General features: G+C 28.5%; 1 protein-coding gene across 1 annotated transcript in view; it reads left to right on the top strand.

Moving 5' to 3' along the window:
- Positions 1 to 22,481, top strand: part of LOC129962067 (uncharacterized) — a 367,795-nt gene that overhangs the window by 291,609 nt on the left and 53,705 nt on the right. The gene's annotated exons all lie outside the window — the stretch shown is intronic.

Genomic DNA, 22,481 nt, shown 5'->3' with positions numbered 1-22,481 from the left:
GCAAACAATTTAGAATTAATTTTATTCTCATTTATATCTTAATTTTTATTATTATCTTATTTATATTATTATTTATTAGTATTTTTATTATTTATCATTTTTATTCTTATACATTTTAACATTTGCAACTTAAGGTAAATGTGAATATGATATTGAGATTTTTATTATATAATGTGATTTTGTGTCATATATGTGACTTTTTTATGTGATGATATTAATAATATATAAATATTAATCACAAATTTACATATTTTAAGTCTTAATTGTGTTTTTATGAAAAATGTAGTTCTTGTGTATAATTCAATCTTTTAATTGGTGATTCGATTTATTTAAAATATAATTATTTTCAATAAATCAAAATTATAAATTTAATAAATCTTTATTAAATTTTTAAAATATAATAATTTTAGAGAAAATACAATTTCTCGTGTACAAAGTATAAAGAAAATATAGTCTGTCTGTTCTGTTATAATATAATAATAACTACAATATAACAATAACTACAATACAGGGACAGCTATGTTGATAAAATTTGTTGCACAGGTTTAACAAAAGGTTTTAAAAAGTTGGTTTGCTGCACAGGTTTTAAAAAGTAGATTCCTATCGAGTTTTAAACCAAATCTGTCGAAAATTTGATCGTTTATAAATCTGGAAATGCAATATCTCATGAATGTATAACTTATATAAATAAAATTTGGTGCATGTAACTGCAACCGTTTGGTTTGTTTAAAATATTGGTCTCAATCCATAACAAAAAAATGATTCAAAAATATATATATAATTCAAGTAGATTCAATAAAAAATGCTAGATTCGCGTCAAATATTTTTATTTTGTAATTGTTGATCATCAACATTATGCAAGACATTCACGGTCTTATTCATGATCCGTATTACATGAGAACGGAGAACGATAAGACTTTTATTGGAGAATATGTGAGAATTTTTTTTTAATTTTTTAAAAATAATTTTTTAATACAGTCTTTTTGAAAGATTGATCGATATTTTGTAATTTTTTTATGTATTTAAAAAAAATTCTCATGGAAATTTACAATTATATATTGTTACTTTGCATAGTTACTTTTATTTTCTTTCCTTCAAAATTTTTAAAAATCATACCTTCAACAAATACATTTTTGTAATAAAGATCTTATATTTATTCCTCTTGTGTATTCTCTATCATTAATATATAAATATTTTCATTTTTACGCACTTCATTTCGATGCTATCTTTTCTCAAGAATACATTTTTACATGATATAAAAACATTTTAATTGAAATAAAGGCAAATCGTATCGTAAGTTTTTACTACATTTATTATCTGGCAATTGTGATATATGTTTACATGATATATCATAGAAAAAGCCTTTAAAATAATAAATTTTGACATTAATGATGTTGTTCTTTTCTCTATGGCTAAGGTGCACAATTCTGGGATTTATTTTATACTAGCCGCCTTTGGCGACCAGCCGGTTCGCCAATCTTAATGTTCGTTAAAATTTTAATAATTAAATATTTTATGCAATTCCAACTTTAATAGATTCTTCAGCAAAATATTTTAAAACTTCAAATTTTGATAGTCATATAATTCACTCATAATATTATAAAGGCCTTCAGTCATAACGTGATATGTATCTCTCTAATTTTCTGTTACCCCTCGTAGAATTTATGCTTTAAATTAAAGTGTAAAGGATTAATATGCAATTAATATAATAATATTTTTTACTGAAACAAAGCATTTTTTTTAATAATATGATTACTGATAATACAGTCACTGAGCGTTTAAACTTTATGGGCACTAAAGAATATCTTTCTTAATTTATATAATATCTCAAGAATTTGTCAACAAAATTTTCTCAGATTCATCATGAACGGATCGATTCATTAACAATGTTTCATTTTAAATGCATCAAACACTAAGAAAATAAAATGAATCGTTTAAAATAATCGGTCGAAAACAGGTTTAAAAAAACTACTTAAAAAACGATGTACTTAAAACTATAAGCATATATCAAAAAATATATAACTAACATAAATACAATTTAATTACAAAAGCATGCAATTAGCCTAAAAATAATTTAAATCATTGAAAACAGGTTAAAAAAAACTACTTAAAAAACGATTTACTTAAAACTATAAGCATATACAAAAAAATATATAACTAACATAAATACAATTTACTTACAAAAGCATACAACTAACCTAAAAGTAATTTAAATCGTCCGTTGTTAATGGTTGCCATGCCAACAATCAGAACACAGTGCGCATGCGTGAATTTTTTTCGCCTTTTACGGTAACGCAAATGCGTAAATTTTTCTACCCCAGTTGGGGTAACGCTATGCAGATTATACATTTTTAATTTCCTTTATTCTGTGTTATTTTAATTCAAAAGTACTTCAGAATGAATCTGAAACATGGATTAATTAACAATGTTTCATTTTAAATGCATAAAACATTAAGAAAATAAACAGAATCGTTTGAAATAATCCGCCGAAAAATCTTAACCCTAGCCTCATTACTGTTGGGAGAAAAAAAGAACTAAAGCCTAAATCATTTGGCGTTGGGGAAAATAGAAGATTATTTTGGCGGAAAAGTTGGCGGTGGCGAAAATGGAAGATTTTTTTGGCGGGAAAGTTAGTTTTTAATTATTAATTAAAATTCTAATTAAAATTTCAAAAAAAGGGACCCCAGGTGCACATTCCCGACCTCTAAGGTATACATGTACCAAATTTGGTAGCTGTATGTCAAATGACCTGGCCTGTAGAGCGCCAACACACACACACACACACACACACATTGAGCTTTATTATAAGTATAGATTAATGTATGTTCGGCATTTTGTGTGTGTGTGTTTGTGTGTGTGTGTGTGTGTGTGTGTGTGTGTGTGTGTGTGTGTGTGTGTGTGTGTGTGTGTGTGTGTGTGTGTGTGTGTGTGTGTGTGTGTGTGTGTGTGTGTGTGTGTGTGTAATGAAATGTTTCAAAAGCAATGCAGCTGAAAAATAAAATTCATATATATCAAGGTTTTTTAAAAGATAAATTAAAAATTGTGAAATAATTAAATTAAAAACTAATCTTATTTGTATTTGTGTTTCATTAAACCTCTTATATACAGTAAGCCAATAATTAATAGCATGAATACCCTGATGTATACTTGAAGTTAAATAGTATTTATTACTAATGAAAGCAAATTTTAAATTCGGCTTTCATTATTCATCAACATGTATCTCAGTCTGAATTACTGCTTTCAAATTACATCTAATTTGTGACTTTGCTGGAAAAAGGTTATTATAATGAAATTCAAATTTTTCTCTCCAGTATTTTAGAGTGCATATGATATTCATGAATCCTTTAGCGTAACACTTGAAATATGACACTTAATGCGAAACATAAGGAAACCCTTGGTCAGAAAGATTCTATTATTCCACGTGTCGCAAGAAAGAATTTAAATAAATAAATTTCTGATAGCAAAAAAAATAAATAAAATAAAAGAAAGAAAAAAAACCACTTTGTAAAAGCGCTTTTTGACATATGTAATGTGATGTGATTTAAATTGTTGTCTGTTGTTGGCATTACTTTAAATAACAGATGTTTTTTTTTTCTGTACCAATAGTCATGTAGCTCAATATCAAGAATGCATCAGAAAATTTTACAAATATTCTAAGCCTTTCTACTTTATTTTGAAATTCCGTAAACACACAATGTATAAATTTTTTTATGGTACAGAATGCAAAATGTTTTAAACATCGAAGAAATTCATTTAAACATCGAAGAATGTCATTCACATTTTCATGGACAATTATCTTGCAGTTTGCGACTAAACCGCAATAATGGGAATTATAACGATGCGATTCATTAAGATTGTAATCATACAGATAAATGCATTAAATGGATATGATTTTCAAAATAATTAAAATTTCATATAATTTATTAAGGTACCTAACACAAAATCAATTTATTTTCTATCTTTCTGTCTTTTATGGATACTCTGTTCACTTTTAGAAATTTTTTAAGCCTTTTAACCTGAATTAATGTTTGTCTAAATAATTATCATGCTGAATTAATCTGTCTGAATAAGTCATAGCAGAAGATTTAGAAGTTAATGAAAATTAGCTATTAAGAAATAGCGATTTATAATGTAACGTAAGAACATCTGATTTTATCCATTAAGAAATAGCTATTTAAATAAAACAATTCATTTTTACTTGTAAACCAGATGTGGACATTAGATATTTAACATCATCTAACTAGATTTTAAATGTTTACTGGTTTTATATTCTTATTTCTTTTTTGAGCCATAATTTGGCTACAAAAGAGGCCCATCTAAATAATCTCAATAAACCATTAATGACTAACCAATCTACCTTAACTTAGTTTACCAAGTAAAAATAAAAACTTCAGGTAACAAAGTAGTTGCACTCTAAGTTCATTAGCCAAGTTCGCAACAGAGTAGCGACATTAACAGAAGTCTATACGGTCCCCCATAAACGGGAAAGTTGAATAAGAAAAAAACAAAAATTGATTAGCAAAGTCGTCTCTCGCACAAAAGTCGACAGTCGGAATGTTTTGGCTAGTCTCGGTAAAGGTTTTCCCGGCCTTTTTATCGCTGGACAAAGAAGACTCATAAAGGAGTCCTCGGAAGGAACCGGAAATTAAATTTCGATCCGGGCTTCCGGAAATCGGGAACGTGACTCTCGCGATGGGAATCGCTGATCGACTGGTCCGATTTCTTAAACGACTGCTGGCAAACGATGCGATACAAATCGGAGAACGTGTGCTTTCGTCACCATCGAGGCTTTGGGGGAATCAATTGGGTTGAAAAAAAGGTGTCTTTTTCCCTCACATATAAGAAATTGTCTAGCTTATCTTTCTTTCGCTTTCAATTTTAAAACTAAATGTGGTACAAACTGAACCCTTTTCTTTGCTTTACTGCTGTCATTAGGAAAAGTTCTTTTCGGTATTTTTCCGAAATTTGTTTCGGGTGGTTTTTGTTGAAAAAGTAAAGATAATAAAGAACTGTATAGAGTTTCTTGCAAAGTTGTGCAGGAAAGATTTGCACATTTATTTTTCAAAGTTCTTTAAATTTTTTTCGTAAGTGTAAATAATTATTTTTTCTAATAAAAAAATTTTTAAAATTTTAGTGGTTTGGTCCTGTTTCCATAACGACCCGCTGTTTATGTGATTCTAAATTATATCATACATACCGTTATGATTCCAAAAGCAGTTATCTATTTACGTGTCTTTGATATCGAATCAAGATTTAAAATTTATTTGATTCACTATAAAATAGCATTCCGTATTTTATAATAAGGGTATTCAATCATACTCCTTACTATAAAACATTTGTTGCCTGGAAGACACTAGAATTTCCATAAAACATGTAGCATGGCATTCGCTCTATATAAAAATACAATACTGAATAAATATTATTAGCTTATTATTTAAGGATAACGTTGGTAGTATGCTATTAATATAACTAGGATATATGAATCTTAACATATTCTATTATGAAATTGTTGTTGCGTTTTCATTGCTATTGTGTGTTTAACATATTCTATTGTGAATTCTAGATTTTAAATGTTATTTGAAAGCAAATGGCTGGAGCTTTCTAAGACTTTTACTTTATTTAGCTTTATTGCATTAACGTCATCTTTCAATTTAAGTGTATTTCTGTTTCCTGGAGCTTTTCTTCCTCTCAAATAACACACAGCAATGCTTATACAGATTCTTCTTGATCAACGCTTAGCATTTACGTTAATGAAAGCACAATGCTTCAAATAGTGCATTGATAATATATATATGCGAATTGGAATATTAGACTGTTTAATTTTTTAATTTAGATTATAAAAGCTAAATTTTTCTTACACATTGTTAAAGTTAAGAATAATGATTCTCCAGAAATTGAATTAATTGCATTTAAATCCTATTATTTTTAGTATTATTTTAATTAAAACTCTTTACCTATAAATTTTTCCCAATGAGAGACTCTACAGATATTGGAATGGGAAACTTCCACTGCAATAGTTTGTTTTCGCTACACTAGTTGGTTCATAAATGGTGTGATGCCAGCTGCACCTTACAAATAACGGGATGTGCCTCCTCTCGGATGGTTGAATCGTGGTCGATGATGGATTTAAGGAATCAAGCTTATTTTACCCCTATGCTGTCGCGAGGTACGGTAATTCAGATTCTTCCGCGTGTTTTCACGTGGAACGGAGTGGCAGGTTTTGTTTATTTATTAATGGTAATGATACAAGAAAATTCAACGAAAATCTTTTTGTGTTTTTCAAAGCAATAAATATTTGTATCTATTCCAGCCAATCCATGATGTGAATTAATTCTTTTTAGTATCGATGAAGTATTATTTCTATAAATTGTTCGAAAAACGCTTTCTTTTTTTCCCAACTAATCACGCGCTGCCTTCATTATGGGAAAATACATATTTTCTAATTTTATCACATTGTTTGGTGCCAAAAAATAAACCTTAATACCTTTTCGGGAAATTCACTGACCTAATGCAATGTTTCTTGGAAAGAACCTTGCATTAAGTCGTCTTACGCATATTTCCAAGGTTTCTTCCCCTGTTTCAAAGCAAACATGACAAACAAGCTGTTCTATGATAATCAGGTGTTTCAAATGGAAGCGGAAAAATATCAATAAAATTATACTTTCTCTACATTTTTTTGTGGAATGTATCTATACACTGTAATGAAAAAACAGATTTGTCATTCTCTTTAGACTTAGAATCGGTGATTATCAGAAATCGTTTATAGTATATTGTTTACGACGCAAATTGATTAAACCAGGAAAAGAAATCAAGTTTTAAATAAGTTTTCTCTTTCGCTGTCTATTAATATCTACTTAAAGAAATGGTATTCTGCCTCATTTTCTTCTCTCATTAAAAATTATACAGATTTTTAGCTGTAATGATATATTTTTTTTTATTCAGTTTGAATATCCTCTGTTTTTATATCTTTATTTTCAAAGAATTTTAGTTTTGGATTTTATCAGAATATGGTATTATTGTACCTTTTCAGTGCAGATTCCATATAAAATATTAACTCAATTTATAGTATTGTTTGGCAGAACCTTCAGATCAAGTATTTGAGTCATTAATAAACAACAAACATTTATTCAAGGACTATTCTGTTCTTCAGATTCTTTGCCTTGTAGATATTAGAACTGTTTAACTTATGTATATAAAATTTTAAGTGTCAGACTGTACTTTCAGAAAAAAATAGAAGTTGCTTTTGGTAAGAGTATATTAATATTCGATGCAATGTATCCGTTTATTTTCGTGAAAGTAGTTTGTGAAGCTAGTTATTTCGTGATATAGTAATTAACAGTTATCGTTTCTTTCATGCTGAACATAAGTTTTTTCGTATTTACAGTGTGATAAAACCGTGCTCATAAGTTTTAACCCGCGAGCACTCGCACCCATTTTCGAACACGAGAACTCGCGCCGGGTATCTCATACCCTAATTCATTTCTTCTATTTAAATATTAATTAATACTGTTTATAAGCAAACCTTAGGTAGTTAAATATTACAAAACAATGCATTTAAGAATTTAAGTGAATTTAATAATAATTACTTACATGTTTAGAGACAATTTTTACAAATTACATACTGATGCTCTACACAGAGACTCCTTTCACATTTTTGGCACATAAACCTAGATTTTCTGTCTTTATTACATGGACAAAATGCACATCGTTTATAGTTTCCTTTGAGGTTTTTTTCAGGCTGTACACTATCAGTAAATCCCAATTCCTTAGAAGTGCTTGGATTTGTTATTATTCCTTGAGGCTTACGGTTTCTGTGTTGTTCTGAAAGAGCGAGTCCCAGTGTTTTCAGAAGCGACATTTCTTGAATAAGGTGTATTACCTAGAAGCTTGCTAATTATATTCCTTGAAGGCTTCCTAACATTTTGCCGATATTTTGTCTTTTCCCATTTTGTTACTTTATCTTTACCTATATAACAATCTGTTGTTGACAGTGAACATTCATCTTCTATTTCTGTCTCAATTTCAGTGGAAGAATCGTGATCGCTGCAGTATTTTTCATCCTCAGAGGCAACACTATCGTCAGATAACGGTTCATCGTCACTAGAAAGTTTCTATAAGATGTCGTAACTATTCACTTTCTTCCTCGTAATTCATATAGCGCGTCATACTGCACTAAACTAAGAGACAGAAATGGAAACGTTTGACGAACACGAGGACTCGCATGGGTATGACATGCCCCCAACCCCTCTTTCTCAAAATCTATTTTTAGAACGGAACTGGTTTTTCCCCTAATGAAAGAATGTGGCCTTCGATGCAGCTACATGAAATTCTGGCCTAATCCGAAAAACAGGAAGTAACAAAAACGCTGAATGAAAATGGATCGGGCATGTCATACCCGGTGCGAGTGCTCGCGGGTTAATATGCGTAATATATTTTTGTATTTGAGAGTTATTGTTGTATAAAGACACTGGATCTTACGCCGGAGCTCTAAAATCAAATGTTTGAATACTGAGAATTGCATTATAAGTTACTTTACAGTAAATAAAATTAAAGCTTCCTCTTAAATTGGTGAAACTAATGCTAATATATGTTTCACTAAAAATATATTAACGATGCATTTAAGTTACAGCATATTTTGCTTTGAGGCTGAAATAATTTCTACATAATCTGAAATAATTTCTACATAATCTGAAATAATTTCTTTTTTTTCGTTTAATACCATCGTTTAAAAAGCCACAAGTATGCATTCTAAACCGATTCCAAAAAACGAATTCTGAGATTAAAATTTTTGAACATCAAAAATATTTAAAATTTGCTTTTGTCTTAAGTGAATTACAATATTTTAAGCAGTGTGTTGACGGTGGTTCAGGTTTGCTCAACAAATTAAACTCTCAAATATATCCTTTATAATAATGAAATTGAAATCCTTAAAATGATAATTTATTGCACACCTACGTGAAATTGCTTCGATTGCTCGTAAAAATAAATATTATAAATCGATGGATCGGAGCAATATTCATATTAATAACAGGTTTTTAATTCTGGAACATATAACCAAGAATAGGAAGGTATTACATCAATTCACCAAAATGTCTCTAATATATTTGATACGCTTTCTATAAGAACCCAACATTTACTTTGAACATCATGTGCCGATCTTATTTTATCCTTCACTTTGACATAAACTTTACTCTACCATTTCTTTTTTGAGTCTTAGAACACAAGTTCGAACTTGTTACCGAACTCAAAGTGAAACAGCATTACTTGAGAAAAATTTCGTTTACTCTTTCTTTTTTTCTCTCGCAAAATTCTAAAGTTACATAATAAAAAATATCTTTTCTTTCTGTCCTTAGGGTGGGAAATAGTAGGACATAAAGTGAATTCTTTTCGTCAAGAATTTTCTCCCACTTTCAAAAGAGGAGCCAAAATTGTTCACTACTGAAAAGTTGTATCACTTTTTTACCAGCCTGCGGTGAATCCCATTTATATGCCTTACCTCATTTTCTGTAAACAGAAAAGAAAGTCCTTCCTTTTGAGCTCTGATCACATATTTATAAATGTCAGCAACAAAAAGGAACATTTCATTTCACTGAAAGCTGCTAAAAGATACAGCATTGAAAATATTTTGATCCACTTATATTTTAGAAATTTTTATTTGAATAGCGATAAATGAATGCACCACATCTCTTAGAATGAGCAAAATATAAAAGGAATAAAAGATACAAACTTTTTCATAAGAACTAATTTATAAAATTAATTCATTTTTTGTTTTGTTTGAAACTTTCAAAGCAAAATCTTGCAGGAGTATAATGAATATTTGCAATGCTTACAGATCCTTTAATCCTTTGAGATTCCGACGGAAAGACTTTATACATGACGGAAGTAATAATAAATAACCAAAGAAAATGCGAAAAAGTTTTTGAGAATTCTGTTAAAAACAAATTCAAAAACTAAGTACAAAATTCTTATATACAAATGAAAAAAAACCCCACTAAATTTTTGTTTAAAAAACAGAGCTAAAAGGATACATTCAAATATATACTGTTTGTCTTAAACAGATAAACACTAAATTATTATAAAGAGAAAGGGAAAGGGCTTAAGCCAAAGTATAAGCCGGCATATTAATTACAATTTAATGCAGATAAAAATGCTTCAAGTAATTTAAATGCTAATATGATCTGAAAAAATGTATAAAACCATATTATCATAAAAAAAAATGTATAATCCAATATCTATGAAATTCATATTAAAGAGTTTTGTAGGTGAAAAATTAACGAGCGCTCGTAAATTAATTCATATCAAATATTTCACATCAAAAATCTCGCCACCAGAACTGGAACATAAATCAGCAGGCAATATACAGAGTTTAAAATTGGTTTTTTAAGTTTCATATCCCTTAAGAAATTGGAATAGTTGAAAGTAAAAAAAACTAATAATTAACTTTGACGTTCTTTTAATAGAGGAATGAACTTATTTATAAGCTTGACCTTTTCCGATTTTTGATAGATAACTCACTTAGAGATGAGCAATTTTTAAACACATTTCCAATAGGATATCAAAATATTAATGAAAGAAAAATCATTTTACTTTGTTTGTTTCTTCTTTTACAAACTATTCAGACCTATTTATTGAATAATAGCTTTACGATTATGAAATATTGATAAAAACAGTTATAGACTTAAGCTTTGATTTTTGAATGCAAAGAATACGGATCAAAATAAGTAAATAAACAAGTCAAGATATAAGTAAAGCCAAATTCATTCAAAATATCGCCATTGAATTGTGTAGATGGACAGCTTTAGAAATATTGTAAGAACATTGCATTTTATTGTATAGAATTTACATACATGAGTCACGCCATTTTTCATTTTCATCATATCTTCTGATTAATATTTTAAATTTTTTAAGAATATGAATGAAATTATTCGTATCTTTATTATTATTCATAAATGTCCATGACTAATATGAATGTTTGTTATAGTAATCAAATTTTAATTCACGAATTATTAATAAATGAATTATTAATTAATTTTAAAATGTATTTATTTTGCTATTCATTTTAATATTGGAATTATTGTTTTATTTTCAGTAATTCAAAATAAACATCATAGCTCTCAAGAAATTAAATATTTGCTTTCGAAATATATTTTTAGTTATTATTTTATCAATACGATTTATTAAAACATAAATTTCGAAAATAAGTTGAAATATTTCAAACATCTATTTATTTTTTATATTAATATTTAATAAAATTTTATTAAAATATGAAATAAAACATGAAAAAGCATATATTATTCTTCCTTCAAAAAAGTAAAATTATAATAGTAAAATAATATTATAATAGTTATTATAATAGTTAAAGTAATATTATAATAGTTTAAAAGTAAAAATATAATTCCAGGGCATTATAAAATCCTCATTCCTTACATTGATTTGTTATTTATAAGACTTTAAAGCATTTTCGGAGAAAAACAAACGAGTGCCATTAGTTAGATAGAAAATCATTTAAATAATTAATAGGAAATTTTAAATAAAAATTAAAGCTTATTAATGATTAAAAAACAATATGAAGAAAACGAGAAATTTAAACAAAATGATCATAACAGAGATATTAAGATCTGTAATCATGTAAATGAAATAATTTGTATTGTATATTTAGATCATAAAAAATATTTAAAATATCCATATGTAAAATCTGATCTTATAATTTATAAATTTAATTTTGAACATAATATGTAATTTTATAAAGCTTCTAATTATTCGACTGGACATGTATTAATAAGTATAATAAAATATTAATAAAATTTATTGTTTCGGACAATGCAAAATAAATGTTCAATTGCTTTATATTTTTTGTTGCGTCCATAAGAAAAGTTTTTGATTCGATTTAAATTCTCTTTTATTGAATTGTTAGTTCATTTCCTATTAATTGAACGTCGCATATTAATATAAAATTAAAATATTCAGGAATTATTTTAGTTATGTTTTTTGAATTTCCATTGAAAATCCAAGCAAAGAGAAATCTTAAATTGAATTCTCACTGTTAATATCTCCTTGTATATAGACTTAATATTATCACCGGGAAAATACGATTGACTTATTATACTAGAAGCTTGGATCAACAGAATATTATATATTCCCAAGTTCATTTTTATTACTGCTTTTAAATTCCAAAACCCTATTTAATTTTTATATCTATAGGTATTCATAGAGAATTCTAACAATTTGAACAATTCATATAGAGAATTATTTTTTAAACTGAAAAGTCTCAATAATTATATTCAAATCTTCATATATCGGAAGAACTTTATATTTCTGGATTTCTTAGTGAAATCCTGGATTTTCAATAGAAATTGTTTCTGAGTATTGAACAAATTTTAGCATCGCAGATTCAGGTATACTTAATTGCAATATAAAAGTCCATAGATTCCATTAATGTCTCAAAATAAAAATGGAAGAAAAAACTGCTTTCTATTTTCTTAATGGAATAGATTCACTGAAATTTGGAATCTGTTTACAAAAAAGGTTTAAATATCTATCTAACTATGAGTCATACGTTATAATAATTTCTTGTATATGAATATCATCTAGGATTTCTTAATTACAGGTCGTTAACTATGAAATTAAAGTTCAGTGTAATAGATGCCTTCGAATATGGGTCAAAAAGGAAAGCGTGATATAAAATTATGACATTTTAGCAAATATGATATCAATAATTTTAGAAAACAGAGATTCAATTGTTAAAACTTTTCAAGGTGTTAAGGAGAAAGAAAATAATTTATGTTCTTAGAATTTGTTAAGGGGAAGATAGATGCAGGAGGAGATATTTAGAAAAAACTGATATGAGACGTGGAAATACCTACGACTGGCCCACTCATTAAGTATTCATTTGGAAATTTTCATTTTCCAAATCAATTTTGAATGATTTAGAAAAAAAAGGAAAAGAAACAAGACATTCAAGATAATATTTGATGAAAGTGTTTGTGTACCGAATGAATAACACTCATAACGGAGAACTAAAAACTATTACGTTACTAAATATTACAAACTATTTTTTTTGTTGTTGTTGTTTCTAATGGCACTTGCCATGGACAAGCTCGCTGACGAAGTCAGTGATTTTAAGGCAAGGGAGCGTCTCTTGTTTTAGTAGCGCCAACTAGGGCCAAGAGTACGTCTTAGCTACTCACGCATCACATTCGCTTGCACAACCCCTTTTTACAGGGGGGCACATTCACACATCTCACAGATAGAACAGGAAGAACAACCATGCATGAACCGGGACTCGAACCCAGGACGCCCAGGTCACGGGGAAGACACGCTACAAACTATTTTTTAAAAATATGAGTTCAATAATATGTAAAACATGGATAGAATTATTTTTTTCAAGTGTTTGCACTATAAAATTCTTTCTTTCAAAAATAATTAATATTTTTGAGAAAAAATAAACAAAGAATATTGTTATTTGTGCGAACATGATAGATAAGGAGAAATGAATGATGTGATAAAAAAAGGGAAAAGCTGCATTATTTTAAAGTCATAAAATTTGAATTTTGCGAGAAGTTTAAATATATATATATGAATCATGAATAACACGAGAAATTTTACATTAATGGTTATCAAACAAAAAATGAAAAGTTTATTTTCAGTTCTCTTTATTAGTACGACCATTAAATTTGTCGGAATGATTTTATTATAATTTTCTCAATTTTTTTTCAAAGTACGCTGTTTATGTGGGAAAAACGAAATGAGTTTTCAGAAATACGAGCTATGTAAGTTATAAAGAAATATGCTTTAGAGTATTATTTTTAAAATGTGGTAACCAAAGGCAATTGAATACGAATGCAGAATTATTCAGTCAAGCATAAATTTCTCAAATTTATTTTTACATGTAATCCAGTAAAAACGTAAACTCAACTTTTCTGAATAGAAAACCTTTTGCTTCAGTCGGACATTCCGAAGAATCGTGTATCTTAATTGTTTTAAATAATATAAATGAGTTTCTGAATCTTATTTAAAATTCAGGAACTCCCGATTTGTTTACCTTTTCAATCTGGCAATGAGTCTCAGTAAGTCTGAAAATATATGTTATGTTATGTAAATTTAAGTTAAGCTTTGTTATGCAAATTAATCTTAATTTAATTTTCAACGCAACATTTTTTTTAAATAATTATCTCTCTATTTCTTCATTGGAAATTTTTTATTAAATATTATTGTGGGCATACTAGTTAAAATTAAATTTACAGATTCGTCCTTATGATTAATCTTAAAATATTATCATATTTTATATATAATAAGAATTGGCAGAAAGATTTTTTTTTGTTGCAAATTTTCGAAAATTTAATTAAGAGTTTCAAGAAAATATTCGTAGGTTTAATAAAATCTGAGCTATTCATCTGAGATAAGAATAGTTTAGGAATAATTTTAAAATGAGAAGAAACGAATGACAATATGCATATAAAGCTATTTATAAAAAAATACTACGTATTTATAATGCTGAAACAGCGATGAGTAAAATTTCCGATTTAATATTCATTCAAACATCACTTGTAAAGAAATGAGATATTTAAATCTGTTTACAATGCATTTTAAAACAATTCACCTTTGTTTATCTAAGCATATATTTAACCTTTTAAAATTTCAATTAAATTTAGACTTTCATTTGACATATTGCAAATATATTAATATTTTCAAATTTATTATTCAGGATATATTTATAAAACTGCATTTTATCTATAGATAAATTTCGCCAACTTTTATAAAATTGTTAATTTACAAAATATGGTAAAATTTTACAAAAATAATTTTAAAAAAATTACTTAATAATATTTAATTAGAAATATTGGTAAATTATTGAAATTGAAGCATATTTAATAACACAACATTGATATGTCATTCGAATTCAATGCGTATCGCCTTTCTGAATTGATTCCAATTATCTTATATATATATATATATATATATATATATATATATATATATATATATTAAAGCATTAAAAATAATTCAAGTAGAGTGCTTCTTTGAACTTTTTTTAAAGAACATTATACAGAATGGTTAAAATTAAACTGATCGTGCCCAGAGATTAATAGTTCCATTTTTACTGAACAAATCCGAATGGGACCTCATATATTTGTAACTTAAATAATGGGACCTAATTTCCGTCAGAAAAAATAGTTAGAAATTTTGCCAATTGATAGCGCTGTACTGCTTAAAACTATATACTAATGAGTAGACATAAATTCGTTGAAAAAACGATACATATGGTTCGAAGAAATCATGCTACTGATGCATTGCGCATTGTTCTTAAAAACTCTCTTATCAGAATGTGAGCAATGCTTCAGCACCATTCCGTGATTACGGCGGATGAAAAATCTGAGGAAAGAACTTATAACCATAAATTTAGTTAAAGACAAGATGCGTAAATTTGCAGAAATGAATCTGAATGTTGTATTTGTAAAAGGACGACGTGTAACGGAGCTGGTAACTGTGGAAGAAGTTTTTGTTGCAAGAGCTGAAACATTTGCAAGTTTTTCAAATGCTACTGAAAGTGGCTACGCAATAGCATGAGCATTGGACACGCCGTGGATGTGCATGATTTTGTGCAAGGTTCTGAAGCTCTTCTTTTACAAGATGCATATTTTGCAACAATTGAAACAGCAAGTCTATACACCTTGATTTTGCCTTAGTTTCTGCCGAGGGTGCAATTGGATCAATAACGGCCATCTCATATCTTTTGGACAAACGTAAGCACACAGAAATATTGCATATAGGATTCTACCAATCTTCATGCCGTGCAACAACAGCCGCTACATTCCCCATTTGTCACGGTATGATGTGAAGTCACTGCGAATTTCATCGTTATATCATATTTCTTTGAGAAAGTCGCAGTGAACGTATTCGTTAGATGTATAGTCACCAGTGACTGATATACTCCTGGAAGATTATGTTGTCTGCGCGTAAAGGCAAAGAAGCTGTTTGCCCCCACCCCATCCTAAGTGTAAATGCAAGACGATGAAACTACCATATGACAAGACATATACCAAATCTGTATCAAACGCGATGGCCGCCAAATATGAACCCTTGCGACTTCTGGATCATACCAAAGATAGAGTTTATCAAAGACGTGTAACTAATGAAGGGATTTTAAAATCATAATAGTCCAAAATAACTCTTTCATTTCTATTAAAACGTTGCGTGTGCATGCTGATGACGTAACGATGCACTATGAGTATATTGTTGACTGACAAGATTTGCACGCAGAGCCCACAGATGTGTAAATTAATAGAATATTCGGTTATTCTTTCAAACTGTTCTCTTTTATATATTTCGGCACAACGCCACCTATTGCAACTATTTTTTCTATTACTAATTTTTCTCAATTGATACCTAAGTCCCATGGTCTAAGTCACAAATATGTGATTTTTCATACGGATATATTTAGTAGAAACGGAGTTATGTGTCTCTGAGCATTACCAATTTAATTGCAGCCATCATGTAGGCAATTAGATCTACGTTTTTAGTCATATTATAACGTTTATTTTTATTTCAAATAATAATCTTTTCTTAAAACTTCTTCACTATTATAATTAATAAGAGAAAAATCAATACTAATAATTATTGCAACACGTTGTTTTCTTAACTCTGGTTTACGAAAAAAGTTAAATGTTTTTAAATGTGTTTATTTCCAGAGTGTTCTTTAATGTTAAATAAGATTTATGTCTTGCATTACTATGTAGAATAGTGTTTTGACCAATTTTAAATGAGAGCAGGTTTTAGAAATTTTTATATTGCCTCAGATTTTAACCATTTTAATGGAATAGCAAATAAATTTTGTTTTTTGCAAAAACCAAAAAGATTCCAAACGTAAAAATAAAATAAAGTAATAATACTATTTTACTTAATTAGATTCTTTTTGACAATTTTGGAATGAATTATGAAGTTTTAGCTTTAACCCTTAAATTTGAAAAAAAAAATCATAATTATTTTTGGAAGCAAAGGTGTTATATTATTTCATTCACAGATATCTATCAAATTCTCAATGTGACGATCTAACTTTTAAATTATTTTTTAAAAAAGAAATTTTTCTTCCATGTTTGAACAAAATCAAGCTCAAAATTAGAAAAGGTGGACGGTTTTACACCGCCTTTTTCCTGTTAAGAATTTTTTGAGAGGTTGAAAAAAAATTCTTCTCTTTTTATAGATGAGACAAATCATTTATCTCAAAATAATATAATTTCACCTTCAAGAGTGAAAAATTGTTTTTTACAGACAATGAAATTGATGAAGTATCTCTTTTTAGACTTAAAAAAGTGATTGAAAAAAGTTTGAACAGTTTTTTAACATTGTGCAATGTGTTTTTGGAAATAAAGCTTGAAATCCTGTGAATAGGACTTTAATAATCTCTGAATATTTTTATTCTTTTTCATTAATGAATATTTTTCAAACGCTTTTCCGAAAAATGTCATAAATATAAATCAATCAATAATTATTTCGAAGACCAGTTTAAATGAGTTTGTAGTACTTACAAACTGACTTACGAGACTTGCCATTTAAACAATAAATATATAAATTGTATTATATTTAATATTAATAAAAATAATGCTAGTAATAATAAAGATAAATAAATAAAATAATGAGTGTTGACGCTTTACAAGCCTGACCATTTGACCTACAACTACGAAATTTGGCATATACATGATTTGGAGAGTGGCAATATGAAACTCGGAGCAATCTTTTAAAAAATTTAATGATAATTATAATTAACTACAAACATTGAACGGAATTTTGGCGTTTTTCTACGATATATTCCGAAAATATTGCAGTATAAAAAAATTTTTAACTTTTCAAAATTTAAGAAAAATTGCTTTTATATAATAGTAATTTATTATTTATGCAAATGTTTCTAGAATTTTAATTTCTAAAAAATATTTTTATAAAATTTCTAAGAATATATTGTTGATCTGAAATTCAATTGTTTTTCATTGTTTCAACAAATATTTAAACTAATGATTTTTTTCCATTGTTGAAGCTAAAAAAGAAAGACTATATAATAAGTGTGTAGTTAGCATGATGATAAAAAAGGGAGAATGATGAAACGGATCGTTATGTTTTTAATAGTGCTGATGTTATGGCATAATTTTCATTAGAAAAGTTCATTATTCAAAGTTCTATTCATTATTCAAAGCTATAAAAGGTCATCCACAATTAACAGAATTTAAGCAAAATAAGTAAAGTAACTCGGTTTTAATAATAGAAAATTAAACAGAATCATGGATATGAAATAATATGTTTGGTATAATGTGTTGTGAATTATGCTGTGTTTTCTGACATATAAATCAATATTCCTGTCGAATCAACTGTTCTCTAAATGCGAATAGCATAACGTAAAATAATAGATTTGAACAATTAAAAATATTTCACTTGCTTATATTTCTAACGACACTGTTAACAATTTAGATTAAAAGAAACAACGTGTAACAAACTTCGTAATTTTTTTGTCTTAATAAATGAAATAAATGAAGCGGAGTTTAAGCTTTCATGTGTTATTTTTTAAATATATTTTGAATATTAGCACTCACCCACACACTTATTTATATACTTGGATATATATATATATACATATATATATATATATCCTTTTTATCAATTATTATGAGTTAATTATTATTCTAATTTTTTAATTATTAAAGAAAAGTTGCGTTCATATATCACAAAAATTTATTAAATTAAATGTACGTTTCTTCAGTAAAGAGGATTCTTTTGTCATGAATTTTTAATGATCATAAATTTTGTTCTAATTAAAGCACCACAGTTTATATATATACATATGTGAGTGTGTCTCTGTGTGTGTGATCATAATTGTGTAAAAAAACCTGATTAATTAATGAAATTTTAACCTAGAACGTAACTGAATGTAAGATAAGAAAAATTATTTTAGTAATTAAATATTTTATGAATATTTGAAATTGTTATTAATAAATTTTATCACAATTTTTCTATGTTTTGAACTGAGAGTGTTTTGTAAAACGTGACTAATTAGAGTTATCTTAAAATATGCGATCTATTTATTACATTCTCAAATGTTTTTGATACTTGGATACCAAATTTAATACAATTTTATTAAATTTCTTTCGAGCTATTTATCATATTTCCTGGGAACCAATCAAATTGGAAGATTCATTCTTTAGAAAATATATTTTAAAAAATGTACCTATTTGTTAATCTATAGAAATATACTAGAAGCAAGCACTACTTAATCTATAGAAATATACTAGAAGCAAGCACTACTTCTAACAGAACTGCCTAAAATATGCAAACTGTGGTTGGATAAATAGAGAATAAAAGAAACAATTCAAATATTATTTTTCCGAGTATTTTGTGGTAAAAATAAAATAAATCATTTACTTCCAGTTTAAAATATCCTTTCTTCCAGTTTTTATTATTATTATTATTTATCACTGAAATTGATGTATCATTGTTCTAACTTCACCAGATTTAAAACGAAGACTTTTTTTGAATCTACAAAGTTGATGTCTTTTAGAACACATCATCATGTTATTTTTAGATCTTGAAAAAGACCCAAAACTTTGAGGACAAAAATACTTTTAGAATCTAGTCGGATACTTTAAAATTATGTTGCAGTTTAAAATAAACTTTATAACGTGGAGTAATTATTTCAATGGTCATATATTAAGTCTCAAATAAAAAAGTGGATGTGAATCATAAACCCTTTTCTAACTGCTGCAAATGCCATCAATTTATGGAGAAACTTACTGTATCCCAGACTCAGTATGAATAGCTTTCTCTCAAAAACACATTTGCGTGTTATTCAGCTCAACCTGCATAAATCAAAGTGTGCTACACAGCAGCTTATTTTGAATATGGAATCTCGGAATATTGATATCGCGTTGGTTCAAGAACCTCATTCGTATAAAGGGACTCTTCCGGGATTTCCTTCGTCATATAGAGTTTTCTCCTGTTAAAACTCTGACCTAATTAAAGCAGCTATTATAGTCCGAAATAGAAATATTTCAGCTTTGCTGGATATAAATTATCTAGATTATAATATGGTGACAGTGCATTTCAATATTAACAGAATTTCTTATCTATTTGTTTCGTACTACTTCGAACCCTCCAAGAATATTGATTCTGACTTAAAAAATAAACCAACTCTTCTCCAACGTTCCCATAAACAAGCTGTTCTGGTCTGTGGATGCTAATAGTAAATCTGAAACATGGTTCAGTCCCCTTTCCGACTCTAGAGGAATCAAAGGCACATAATTTATCAGTGCTCATAATCTCTTTGTCATCAATGAAGATTGCGGTCCTACATTTTGTGGATCACAAGGACCTAGTTACATTGATGTAACTGTTGTTGGAACGGATTTACTGGAAGATGTTTCTTGTTGGCATTTGCCTACTTATGATTCTCTATCTGACCACAAATCAATTGAGTTTCAAGTAATACTGAATCCACATCCTCCATCAAAAGAAGGCGACAATTGCACTTTCCATCTTAAAATGGCGAATTGGAAGCTCTTTTACAGCAAATCGAAATATTTGCTGCCAAGTATCGGTGATCTCATTGATTCTTGCCAAGATCCAGAAATTCTGCATGATCTCACAGATGAGCTCATTTCCATTATCCAAAAGTATTGTAAAATGTCCATTCCGATTAAAAAGAAAAAATTGCACAGTGTTCCCTGGTGCACAACAGAAATCGATTGCATGAGAAAACATGTTAATGCTGCAAGACGGAGATTTCAGAAATGTAAACATGTCACTTTGAAAGAAATTTATAAGAATAAATACCAAGAATTAAGGAATAAATATAATTTAAAACTTTTGGATGCCAAAATAAGCTCATGTAAGAAATTTTTAGATGAAATTAATGAAACTAATGTGTGGAAAAAAATTTATACCTTTGGAATAAAACAGAAATTTCAGAAAAGAGTTGAACTCAGTGGAATAGCTCTTCCATGTGGAACCGTAACTAATTCTTTTGAAGAGACAATAAATGCTGTTCTTTCTCATTCCTTTCCTGAGGATAATGAGAATGATGATGATGATTGTCATAAGAAAATACGACACGACTCTCTTTTAAATACTAACGTAGCGAATGATCCACCTTTTACCATCCACGAAATTGATTCTGTTGTAAGTAAATTGAAATTAAAAAAGTATCCTGGTCCGGACTCTATACCTAACGAAGTTATCAAGAAATTACACGAAATGCACCCCGATCTTTTCTTAAAAGTTTTTAATTCATGTCTTCGTCTCAAGATTTTCCCACGCTGTTGGAAGAAAGCTAGAGTTATTCTGATTCCCAAAAATAACGATGTCTGTATCCCGCATTTAGAGAACCTAAGGTGTATCAGTTTACTGTCAACTTTCGGTAAATGTTTTGAACGACTTATTATTAACAGACTAGCTTGGCGTTTGCACAAAGATAATTATTTCAATAAAAATCAGTTTGGTTTTATGCCTCAAAAGTGCACTGAAGATGCTTTGTTAAACCTTAATAAATTTGTTTTAAAAGGAAAAAAGAAAAACCTTCATACAATCCTGGTTTTCTTAGATATTAAAGGTGCTTTTGATAATGCTTGGTGGCCTGCTATTATGCATCTATTAAAAGGAGCAAACATCCCTGACAATTTATTTGCCGTCATTTCTGACTTCTTGAAGGATAGAACTGCAAGCTTGTCCTTAGGTCATTCCTTAAAGGAGAGGGTTTTAAAAAGAGGGTGTCCTCAGGGATCTGTTTCTGGGCCTTTTCTCTGGAATATTATTATAAATGATTTATCGGAAAAAATCGCAGCTTTCTCTTCTTGTGAAACGATTGCTTTTGCAGATGACTTGCTTCTTTGTTTTCAGGGAAAATCATTTCACGATACAAGCGGACAAGCACCGATTACTCTTGATTTTGTATCGGACTGGGCAAAGAACCATAAATTAGAGTTCAATGCCATCAAGTCAAAAGTAATGGTCTTGGAGAGGAGAGAGAACCACGTTCGTAATAGTAACCTCACCCTTAATGGAATTCCTCTTTGCTATGTGAAGGAATTAAAATATCTTGGAATTGTCCTTGATAGTAAATTCTCTTGGAAGCAACATATTTTACATCTTTCAAATAAATGTGAAAAAATTCTGTTTGGTCTTAGTAGAGTTGCTAGAAATAGTTTTGGTCTCAAATCTAATGTCTCATCCCTCATCTACAAACAGGGTATTGTACCATTTATTTGTTACGGTTCTCGAGTCAGGGGTACTGCTCTAAAGAAAAAAATAAATTGTCGGCTCTTGAGGAAAATTCAAAGGAGAATACTGCTACGAGTTATTTCTGGGTATCGAACGATATCTTATGAAGCTGTATTTTCTATCTCCGGCTTTCCACCTATTGACATCTTTATTAATCATAGTAATGAATTCAAGAACGCAAAGAAGAACCTGGCCCATAAGAGTCTAGATGATTTCCTTCAAATTTC

The sequence above is a fragment of the Argiope bruennichi genome, chromosome 2 (genome assembly GCF_947563725.1).
Source record: "Argiope bruennichi chromosome 2, qqArgBrue1.1, whole genome shotgun sequence".
In the NCBI taxonomy this organism is placed as follows: Eukaryota; Metazoa; Arthropoda; class Arachnida; order Araneae; family Araneidae; genus Argiope; species Argiope bruennichi.
This window is presented reverse-complemented; position numbering and strand designations above follow the sequence as displayed.